We start from the raw sequence: 12,204 nt of genomic DNA, 5'->3' as shown, positions 1-12,204 counted from the left end.
CCTACCCTTAACAGAGGTGTCATCTTTAAGTTAGATATCCATTGAAAAATAAAGAGAGAACCTATGGGTCACATAAAGAATAATATAAAAATTGTTGTCCAAATCCCAGCATTACGGACTAGCATGCATAGACATGACCTTGTTGTCTATGAAGGAAAACAAAGAATTCCTGTTGCAAATTATGTATTTAGTATATTTTAGAGGGCCTTTTAGACATTAGGGAATAGAAGACATGGTAAACAACAATTTAGTTTGCTGTGACATGGTGTGTGCTTTATACTACTGATATTACTGAAAGCAGTGTTAGATGCCAAGGAGTCCATTTCAGGATTGTGCCCTATATGAGTAGCAGATTCTGTTGCAGGACTAGGGTATTAGCCAGTTAGTATTTACATTCCAACGTTAGCTAAGATTGGATACCTTAGTAAGTTTGTCATAGGAACCCTGGGTCACAAAGTTCAGAGTAACCTGGAAGTTCTTTATTCAACTTAGCTGAAAAGGTTTTATTCTGACACTTACTATGAAACTTTACAGTCATTTGCTCATTATATGGAGAAAACTGAGACCTGCATAAAATGATAGTGATTTTTATACTGCCAAGGCAGTACAAAATATGGACATTCTTATGCTTATCAAATCTGGATTGTTTCACACAGCCATGTTATGAGTCCATAAATTTGTAAATATACTCATGAAATTCTAAGCATAGTCTTGAAATAACTCACAGTTAAGTGTGATAGATATACGTATTATCATCATATCAATTTGAAAACAAATGTACACTTTTAAACCCTGACAGAGAACAACTCTCTTCCTATTTAAGAGGACTCACTGTCCCTTTAAAATTTGGAAAGAGAGCCCTATAACAGACTAAGTAAAAATTAATAACATAGGACCAAGACTGATTTGTTCTGCAATTTGGATATTGCTGGTTTAACTTTAACTGCAGCCTCAAATTTCAAATCTGAATCAGAACAAGAGCAAAAATGTAGGTATAGCAAGGACGCGCCTGTAGAATTCCTCCCTGATTTGTCAGAGGCTTCATTTGTTTGTTTATTTTACAACCAATTAATCTCTATTTCTATCTACCATCCAGTATAAGTACAGGCTGTAACATACCGTAGCTGAGAATTAGGAACCAGTTGATCATTCACGAATTATTATTTTATGGAACATGCACCCAAGTGCCTTACCAGAGACAACTACTCAATAAATCAATGGGAATGATTGAAGTAATATGGGAATAATGTCCACAGTTCAGATAAGGCCTTGATTTTTTTTTTGGTTCAAAATTTACATCAAAGGTGGACTACAATCCAGTTAAGACTAGAGGTCCTAATTTTAACACCTTCAAAATCAGCTACCGAGACCAAGATAATATTTTCTATCTTTACCTAGTACATTAAATCCCATTGGACTAAAAGGCATTGACTCTTCACTTCATTTTGCCTGTAACTCCACTGAAAGTTTTTAGCTTGAATAGATTCCTGTGACAACAAGTTCTACAGTCTAAATAAAAAATTTTGAATGTGTTGCCTATACTTAATGTCCCTTTCTTCTGCAATAGGAAACAGAAGAGTCTCATTTACTGTGTGCAGTTCAATATTTTATATACTTTTCTCGTATCTCCTCCAATTTAGATCCTAAGATAAAACACTATTTTTCAATCTCTCTTCAGATGAGAGATATTTTCACATCTTTAATCATTTTCATCATCCTTCACTAAGCCCCTTCTAGTTCTATAGTTGTTTTTTTGAGATGGGATGACCACTACTGAATAACAGTAACAGAGAAGTCATTATACTATCACAGATGCAGAAAATCAGGCCCTCTGATCTGTTTTATGAAGGACCATGCTCAAATTCATAGATATTATTGACAGTAGGAACCACTAGAATTCAGATATTTCACCTAGAATACATCTTTCTAATAGATTCAGTCTCGATTCAAAGCCTTTGAGCAATAAAACATCCACTACATTAAGTAAGTTATTCCACTGTTTAATTGCCCTCATGGTTACACTTTATTTCTAGTCAGGTTTGTTTTTTTTTTTAATTCTCCAAAGTACGGGTCAATCATGCCTTTTCCAGCTAGGTTCCAAAGGCATCTAGTAATACAAAACAGTGCCACAATGAAGTGATCAAGTCATGTCTTAGCCGCCTTCTCTTTACTGCATATCCTCCAAAGATAGTTGGAGCTTTATTGTGGACCTTTTTCAATTTTAATTTTTTTTCCCCCTAAGACAGAAATGCAGTTATGGTCTCAGTACATAATGCAATACCTGCCTATTCTTATGTAATAATCCTTTGGATGTGTAAGCAGGGGTTACATTCACACTTCTAGGTGCAATAAGAACCAATTGAACGCAAGGGTCTAGTGTCATCTGACCACAACCCTGTTCGTTATTTTTACATTGTTACATACTTTCCTTCATTTCTTATATCTATTCATTCCTATGGCTTAATTTTACCATGACTTCTCATACCCAAAGTCACAAACTAACAACCCACTGCATTAGGCACAGCACATGCAAAGAACAAGAAAAACAATGGTTCCTGCTCCAGAGAGTTTAAGCAGATGTTTGACCTTGCATTTGGCAATGTAAAAACACCACACACACAGCTCAGATAAACCCACCTTTTTAAACAATGCTGGTACATCAGTAAAATAAACACTAGGGGTGTGCAAAACAGGCCATATACGATTCAGATTCGGATTCCGCCCGAATCAGGGAAAGTGATTCGATTTGTCCATTCAGATCACTGTTCCCAATTTGATTCGGCCAAATCCGAATCTGAACATTCGATGCTGATTTGGCGAATCAGTGATTTGGCCATAGACGCAGCTTTAATTTTTTTTCTACATACCTCGAGGTTCCAGGCGCGGATCACGAACACTGTGATGCTGGGGTGGATGGAGCATCTCACAGGAGCGTGGGGGAGGCCCCCGCCTGCTCAGTAGCAAAACCAGAAGTGGACCAGAAGTAGTTCCAGTCCACTTCCAGGTCCACTGCGAGCACACTGGGGGGCCTCCCCCACACCCCCTGCTTGCAATCGACTACAGGGGAACCCCGGGTGCCCCCCCAGATCCATGAGACCCAGAAGTGGACCGGAAGTGTTTCTGGTCCACTTCTGCATCTGCTGCCAAGTGCGCTGGGACCCCCCACCCCCACCCCGCGCTCCTGTGGGACGCTCCATCTGCCCCACCATCTCAGCATTCATAAGCTGCTTGGTACCTTGAGGTATGTAGAGAAAACATTTAAAGCTGTGTCTATGTTTGAATCAGCAAATCTTTCCGAATCAATTCAGAGGGTTACGATTCAATTTGGAGACATTAAAGGTTCTGATTCCATTTGGATTCAGAGATTTGGCTGCCAAATCTCTGCTGAATCAAATCAGTGGCTGAAGCTTTGCACAGCCCTAATAAACACATTCCCATCATTTTTATCATTCTACAGCAACAATCTCATATTTTGCTGCAGATCATTAATAATAACATTAAATAGGGTCAAGAAAAGATTCCAAAAGGAGTCCACCAAAAATACCCACATAAGATAGTGTTTCCTATTTACAATCACGTTCATCCTTCAGCATAAGTACAAAATAACAAAAATTGCTTTACAACTAAGAGTATCACCTTGAAAGCCTGTTATTGACTTTATCTACTACTCCCTGCCTTGTAAAATCTTTGAGGAAGCTAGCAAAGATTAGGAGGGATGAGTGTAATGTGTGGGGTTATTGGTCACTTTTGCCTATTTCTCCTGGCCCTTCACTGAACATAACTTCACAGAACACAGAATATGCTAAGAAATTAACCCAATATTAAATACTACATTTAAAAAAGTGTACTTGCATTGCCACAACCCCACTGTGAATATGAAAGAGATAATCAACTCATGTTATAGAATCAGTAATACATGCTTCAGATAGCAAATGCTGGATCTTCTGTGATCTGAATCATGCTACATTGTTTGCAATCAGGTCATTTTATTCTGGAAACTTTCTCTGGTGAATCTACAGTTTTATCATTGCTCCTGAGTAATGATTCTTGGCTGTCTCCAAGGGGAGTTGGTTCCATAGAACTCAAATAATGATTAAATTCATGAAGCCCTTGTTACATGCAGCTAATTAGATTATTGACATTAACATTTCTCTGTGTATTGTGTGTATAACCTAACCTGGAAAAAAAAGTCAGCAGTTGGAATTTAAACCAAATTAAAAATTAAGTAAAGTTTCTAATGGCAAGAAGTAGGGCAGATAACACATATGTACAGACAGGAATATGCCCACAGTGGTACTATACAGGGCTGACAAATTATTTAAAAATCTGATCGTAATTAGTTGCGTGATTAAAAAAATTAGTCGGAATTAATTGTGATTTTAATTGCACAGCTAAAAACTAAAAATTATGCACATAAAAACTCAAAATGATGCAGCTACTTTGTATGGTTGGGGGGTGGGTGTGGGGCATGTATGTGTGGGGGGGAATTTGTGAAGTTGTTGGGGGCTATGGAGGGAGGAGTTTGGAGCCAGAGGAAGGGGGGTTCCCACACGCCCTGGCTGGATGCTATGGATCAGGAGCGAGGCAGCAGCAGGGCTGGGGGGGCCTTGGCTTGGGAGTGAGAGGCAGACACCCACACAGCACTCAGAAGGTAAGTCTGTGGGGGGGAAAGGGTGGGGGAGAGGGAAGGGGCGTGAAGGTGGGGCAGATCGAGGCCCCCATAGTGAGGGAGGGAGTAGGGCAGGGGCAGGGCATGGGACAGAGCTGCAAAAGGCTTGTCTATGGGCACAAGGGGCACGGCACCCCACAGCTGCATGCCTTCCTTTGGGAGGCATAGGGGGCACATGCCCCCCTGATTTATACATGGAGCAGAGGCCAGCTGCCTGCTGCAGGCTGAAGCTCTGACCCCTACTGCCTTTGCCTCAGGAGCTGTGGTAGGCCATGTTGTACCTCCCACAGCCGGGCAGGCAGGGGGCACACAGCATGGCTGGCACACAGCTCCTAGGGCAAGGGCAGCAGGGCACAGAGCACCAGCCCGCCTCTGCCCCATGTACAAATCAGGGGGTACATGACCCCCATGCCTCCCCAGGGGTGCACGCAGCGGTGGGAAGATGCGCTCTCCACATGCCCCTGGATAAGCCTCCCACGAAATCTGACCAATGATATGCCCTGGCTCTGGGGTCCCATTTACCCCAGCCCTGCCCCTGCCCCACTTACTCCCTCATCGTGGAGGCCTTGATCTGCCTCCACCATGCCCCTTCCCTCTCCTCCCACCCCTCCCCCTCCACAGACTTACCGGTGTGGCGCTGCTCTACATGCAGCGTGCAGACTGTAGCTGCTCATGTGTGTCTGTCTGTGTATGCCCTCCCCACCCCTATATCCTACTGCAGCTGCCTGGAGCCCACGCCTAAGCTGCCCTGCAGTCCTCTGAGCTGCCACTGCAACACCGTTGGGTGGCCCAGAGACAGCGGAATGGAGACCGGGTGCAGATTCCAAAACCACATGCGCAATCAAGAAAATTAATGCAAGAGCCAATTAATGTGTTAATCATGCATATTAACTGTGATTGACAGCTTTAGTACCATATAACAACAAAATTAGCATAGATTTTTGAAGCAGGTATATTTCACCTAGTTAAAAGGTATACTATGAAAATACTCTTTGTCAAATTGAAATATAATTTAAAGAGAAGTTGAGACTCACATTGTGGGAGAGGGGTCATCTTCAACAATAGCTGCTTTCATTCTGATATTCTGGATGAGCAATGTGAAGAGTAGTAGCAACCTCCAATTCTCAGAGACCAGAACATGAGCAACCTGGAACAATGGTTAAGGCAGGATTGAAAACCAAGTGCCTGAATCTGACCCTAAGTCTGAAAAGCAAACTGAGATTCTCTACAGCAAAGAACTGAGCAGAAGAAGATGGATAAGGCCAAGCAAGCAGAAAGACTGCAGCAAGACTGGGAAGGCTGGGCCAAGAAGGGAAGCAGAGGCAAAGCTTAGCTTCAGTAGGGCAGCCAAAGCCTAAACAAGACACATTAAAATATATACTTGCCAGTAGTCTGCTCAGTCTCTTTTTGACTGAATCCAAGAAATCTGGTTGCAGAGAGGCAGGGATTTTTACCAGCATGGAATAGCAGAGTTATGCTGAAGGTGCTGTTATGTAGGTATGCTACCTTCCTCAGACTTGATCATCACATCAAGGTTGTCCTACAGTTGAGAAAAGTCACTGTGGTCTTAGGTCCATCACAAGTTAAATTAATAATGTCAACCTCTGCTCAGTCAAGACCATAACAATCATTAAAATGATAAAATTAGGGGGGGGGACAGGTTAATGTCCTATGCAATTCCCTTCTCAAAAAGGAAGTAATAAAATTACTGAAGAGCATCTACCTCTGCCATATCTCATAGTTAGGTAGCAACAGCTGTGGTCAAGAACAGAACCGAATAGATTAACAATATTAATGTGGCCTCTGCCCTTCATCCACTGTCAAGATAACTAGTGTAGCATCTTTACTATATCTGGCAAGCCAGAAGAATTTGAAACTGTCCCACCAGAACTTTCTAAATTAGCTTCTCCAAATTAGACATGGCTGTTAAGTGTCAGATGATGGCTTCTGGAGCAATTCATGTGACAAAAGCCATCATATCCATGTCAATTACTCTTCCCCCTTTTACAGAAATTCAGGGAGAAAGCATGGTGGAACAATTCTGATTTCTTCTACCTGCCTAGATTCCTCTCAGTGTATTTTGGTGACTGTATTAAACTTGTCAGCTGTCTCTAACACAGTCAGCTATGAAGTATTACTTATCTGATAGCTCTCACAGAGGTAGAAGTTGGTTCCCTCAAATAAGGCCCTGGTATCCTTTTCTGAAAGGTCTTAAAAGGAAATGTTGAACAGTTGCTCATTTACTGCAAAGCATCTGCCAGGTGAGTTCTCATCCATTCATTTCACTCTTTTGCAAAATGCGTATGATGTCACATTATAACAAAGAAGTTTGTGACATCTAGATTTTGTATTCATGATACTTAGCTCTTTCTAATAGCACATATGTGGTGCTGTTAGGGTTTCATTTTTTGTGTGACTGAGGTAAGTGCCTGCATAAATTGAAATAAGAGGGAATCCATGGTGATTAGAAGGAAGATGGTATTATCAGAGGTATAGCTGCTGCATTAGTCCACTATATGATTATAGTGAAAGACTCAAAAGTACTTTGAGTTCCTGTCTGTTGCTAGCATCCAAAGGTCAGCTACTATAGCATTTATGCTCTAGAGGTGCATCTACACAAGACGCTTGCTGCGTATTACCCTAATAACAGTGCACAGTAGCACGTCAGAGCAAAAACTGTGCTAATAGCCTATTGTGCAGTGTTGTTAGGCTAATGTGTAGTGAACATCACTGAATAACTGGGCGCCAGCGCTACTGCACAGTAACTTTAGGTACTGTGCATTTACTTAGTACTTTATTAAGGAAGTACTAAACTAAATGTGCAATAGGGCTGTGCGAAATGGCAACCTTCTGTTTTGCCTTGAGGTTGAAGGTTTCAACGGAACAGCATTTCGTATCGAACTTCATTTGGATTCAAAACAGCTGTTCCATTTTGCTTCATTAAAACAGTGGGGCTGTTTCGACATTTCACTAGATCCACTGGGGAGAGAAAGTCAGCCCAGCCGGGCTGACTTCCCATCCCTGGCACTAGATCGGGCTGGGGCCGGGAAGTCAGCCCACTTGGGCTGACTCCCTATCCTGGCTCTAGAGCCGCATGGCTGACTCCCCACCCCCCCACCCAATCCAGCAACGGGGATGGGAAGTTGGCTCAGCTGGTCTGACTTCCATCCCCAGCACTATGGTCGAACCGTTTCAACTTTCGAAACATTTTGACTATCCTCGTTTTGTTTCAAGGCTATTTCAAAGCCCTTTGTTTCATTTCGATTTTGCTGTTTCGACCTCAAAATGAGCTGAAACAGTGTTGAAATGAAACGGCCAGTGAAATTTTGCACAGCCCTAATGTGCAGTATCTACGGTGCATTAATGAACATATAGACATGGCCTAGATGCATTTCCTTTTGAGCCCAAATTAGACTTTTGGTTTTCTGACAGTGGTTAGACCCAGGATTGGGAACCCAAATCTAGAGCTAGGAGTCAGGATAGGGTCACAGGCTAAATCCAGATGCCAAAGTCTCAGTCAGTAACAAATCAGTCAGACAGCCAGAAACAAGTAGACACAAATCAAGATCAAGACAGCAAACCAAAGTCAAAAGCCAGAGATCAAGCCAGATTCAGGAACCATGAATCATGCCAGAGTTAGAAGCTAAAAGTCGGACATGGTCCAAGGGTCAGAAACAGAGTCAAAGTAAGGTGTAAACCAAGGACCAGATGCTAGATATGGCTACCATAAGCATAGGAACGAGAATGAAAACAAGGGACTGAGATCAGAGAAGTCTACAAACTTAACAAGAGACTTACAGTATAGATACAACTGCCTACCTAGCTAGTTTTAAAGCTGTATTAGAGGTGGAGTCAGCTTCCTGCCCACACAGCAGGCAATGACTGGCCGCCAGAGGGATGATTCATCTCTCAGCTGATTCATCACATTTCCCCCCCTAAACAAATAAAATATCTTATCTGTATTAATCACCCATAATAATGATACAAGCTCAAGCAAAGAAGAGTGCACAGAGGTTCCACTGAGTATTTCCACATTTTTTCCTGTTATATACCATAATTTCTCACATATACCCTTTAACTTTTTTGTGAAAAATCCAGCTGCTGGAAATTGGAGTGTGTATTATATGTGAGGGAATACAGCAGTTTATGCTGCTAACTGAGCAGAAGTGAAAGTAGAGAGATCCACAGGAAGCAAAAGGCTTGGCTCCCTAGCTGCCGCTAATCAAAAAAGATCTTTTTTTCTTCATTCTGCCTTTCAGATATAAGATGTTGATTTTATTCTGCAAGAAAATACAGTATTCATCCTCTCTACAAGTGTATATTGCTGTACAGTTTGCCCTTTTTAAAGACACCGAGTGGGAAAATATGGCTGTAGGAGCCAGAAGTATTAAGAGAGAGCAGCAAAAGATGGGGATAAGTGAAGTGCTGGAAGACTTACAGCTGTAAACAAGCAAGCTACAAACAAGCATAATGCATGATAATACTGAAAGCAGTATGTTCCCTAGTGTCTGCAGAATATATAACTTGCACAGATCTGCAGTCATTCATTGGCTTGGTCCAAACTTCTTTGGAGCATTTGGGGCTGGGTTTCAAAGACAACTAACACCTGTAGCTCTCATCAAATTCAATTGGAACCTACTTAACTATCAGACCATCCTCCCCACCACCTGTATAGTCAGGGTGTATGGGAAGCTTCACTACATCAACCATCATAACAAGATATGAATACTGTAACAACACCATTACAATTTTCTTAAACATACCTAATGACTGTAAACCTGGATTCCTCTAATCATTAAAACACAACTTAATGTCTATTACTGTTACTAGGCAGCAGGCGGAACCTCCCATGGTATTCCCACATTTCTGTATATGACAACTGACACTTGTTAGGGACACTTGTGCAGAGAACATGATTTGTGCATCAAAGAACAGATTGTTATCATATCGTGAGTGGTTTCCCATGGACAGCTTAAAAACAACCATCAAATAAGAAAAAATAGTTTATAAAGTAGTTTTACTGTTGTTATAGTTTAAAACTAAACTTTCTAACCCAGATTAAAAGGAGCAGCACAACCCTAATAAAAGCTTGTGTGTCAAATCAGGGTTAATTTCAGCTCTGAAACCAGGAGTTTTAGCAGCCATGCTACATACTAAGAGCCTTTTATATTAAAATTAAATGAATAAGGAACAAATATCCTCATTATTTTTTCCAGTTAGAACCTTGTTTTCCTCCACTTTAAGAAGCTTCATTGTTGTTGTTGACTTATTTCTTTTTATAATATTACACTGTTGTGAAATTCCAAACCAATGCAAAAATCATTTCTATGCCAGGCATCTAGAGTATTGATTGGATTCTCTTCTTGTCTGTCATTTTCTTATAGAGATAGAAATGCAACGAAAGTTGGCTACTGCTCCTTTGAATCAGAATATAACAGCTGACCACAGCTGGAATAGATGTATATAATTAAACTAAATGGTTTCCCTATAACCCTGAGTATAAATATTTCTGTCTCAAAGTCAAGAAAATGTTTTCAGTATTTTCCCACAGACTGTTAATAACACATGCAGTAGACTTTGTTAATTCAAATGAACTTGCAAATTGTTTCCCCAATTAAAAATAAATACATCTTTGTATTGTCAAACAAGCAGTTCATGCATGATTTTTCACATTCATCTTTGTGGATAAAATGTGAGTTAACAACTAACTATAGAGGTAGAGCCCTAAATGTCCAATATTTATTTATACATGTCTTCAAGCAAGTCCCATTTTCTTAAATATATATGTCACAACTATGGAAACTTCATCTTCAAAAACTTTTTTCTTCCCCAAATAGTGACAGCAAAGGCAAATACAAGTAATCCCCTAAAAACAGCTGTGTAACCTGCATTCTAAATTCCTGAAATCCTCCTGGTTTATTTGGTAATACTACCCAATATAACTATATTTATTATGCACATACTACTATCTAAGGAAATCTACTGGAGATTCTGCACAAGTCACTACAGTTAACAGAAAATGTTGCCTTTTGGAATTTGGCTAAGTTTCCATCAAATCAAAAGCTCCTTGGACCCTTTACTGCTCAGTGACATTGAGCGTCCCCCTCACTCATCATATCAGACTTGAAACTGACAAGACGCTCAACTTTCCTGAACAGTAGCAAGGAAGTCCTGTCGTCCCCAAGATGGCACAGACCCTGCAGCTCTGCGACTTTCTAAAAGTCTGAAACTAGTTTAAGCAGGTACCGTGGCACCCTGAAGTGCCACAAGAACCTTTTAAGGGTGCCACATAATATTAGCAGCTATACATGACACAAGATAAACCAGCGATTTCAAGTAGGAAACTGTCAAAAACATTCTGACCTATTGAGGTTTTTCCAAGCTCTTTGCAAGAGAAGAACTGCTCAGGATCAAACCTTAAACAACATTTACATGTGCACCCAGACTGCAGCACATTGAGCTGGGTCACAGCAGTCCCAGCTGGCAGAGAGCCTGGGGTGAGCCTGCTAGCCTGGGGCTGCTTCAGCTGGGCTCAGTGTGCTGCAAAGAGGCTGGCTGGGGCACGTGGGTGCTTCAGTGCGGGGCTAGCCAGCAGGCAGCACCCGCACTAAAGTTCCCTAGTGCCCCAGCTGGCCAGGTCAGCTGCACACAAGGAACTCCACAGCACGGTAATACTTGTATTTACAAGTATTATCTTGCTGCAGAGTTTATTATTTTCCTGTGTCCTAATACCAGCACACATGTAGATGCTGAGATGTTTCCTGCAGAGCTAGTCTGCCAGCACCACAGCAAACATCATGTGTAGCTGTGCTCAGTGATCAACAGACTTCAAATGGGGCTCTATATTGCAATAACAGCAGATACATGTTTCAACACATCACCAGAGTGTAACCCCTCTCGCAAGGGGGTGCAGGTGTGTACAGCTACTGCACTGATCAATACCTGTCCCCACCAGAAAGCCCCCTAAAAATCCACAGATCTTACACGTTTATCCCACAATGTGGTATGTCTCACCCAACATACCAAGTGCCCTCATGGAGCCTATAGTGGTGAAACTAGACTAAAACTATGCACCAGAATGAATTATGAGATTTCATGGCTCATTACAATCTACCTCTCATTACTGCTCATCTCTCTTCATTCTACAGGTGTTAAGGATCTCCTCCCCCTTTTCACCTCTTGATCTTTCACTAACCCAGCTATCCTTTCTTCTGCAATGTTCCTGTCTGTCAGCTACTCCTGGCAATGTCTCTTCTCCAATTCCACAGCCCTACAGACTGTTTTTAGCCCTAGCTGAGCTTGCTCTTTCCTCAGACCTGAAGAAAGCTCCTGTTGTCTGCCCCAACCTTGCTGTTAGCCCCACAAATGATATCACCCAGAAAAATCCCTGCCTCTCTATTCTTTTTTCCATCCTCAGAAAACTAATTGCCATCCTTTCCTCATTTGTAAACATCAATGGCCATCTTGACCCAGTGCCCTTGGCTCCTGACCTGCTCCCCAGCCCTCCAGGGTGCAGGGCAGGGGGTTGATGTGTG

The 12,204-nt window shown here is 41.7% G+C and overlaps 1 long non-coding RNA gene across 1 annotated transcript in view; it reads right to left on the bottom strand.

The window, feature by feature from the left end:
* The window catches only part of LOC112551879, a 36,220-nt gene extending 30,404 nt beyond the window's left edge, over nt 1-5,816 (bottom strand). Inside the window, exon 1 of the long non-coding RNA XR_003096213.1 lies at nt 5,704-5,816. This is a non-coding gene — a long non-coding RNA (uncharacterized LOC112551879). The remainder of the gene's footprint in view (nt 1-5,703) is intronic.
* Between the last annotated feature and the right edge of the window lie 6,388 nt (nt 5,817-12,204).

This window comes from Alligator sinensis, unplaced genomic scaffold (genome assembly GCF_000455745.1).
Source record: "Alligator sinensis unplaced genomic scaffold, ASM45574v1 scaffold600_1, whole genome shotgun sequence".
Taxonomy (NCBI): Eukaryota; Metazoa; Chordata; order Crocodylia; family Alligatoridae; genus Alligator; species Alligator sinensis.
This window is presented reverse-complemented; position numbering and strand designations above follow the sequence as displayed.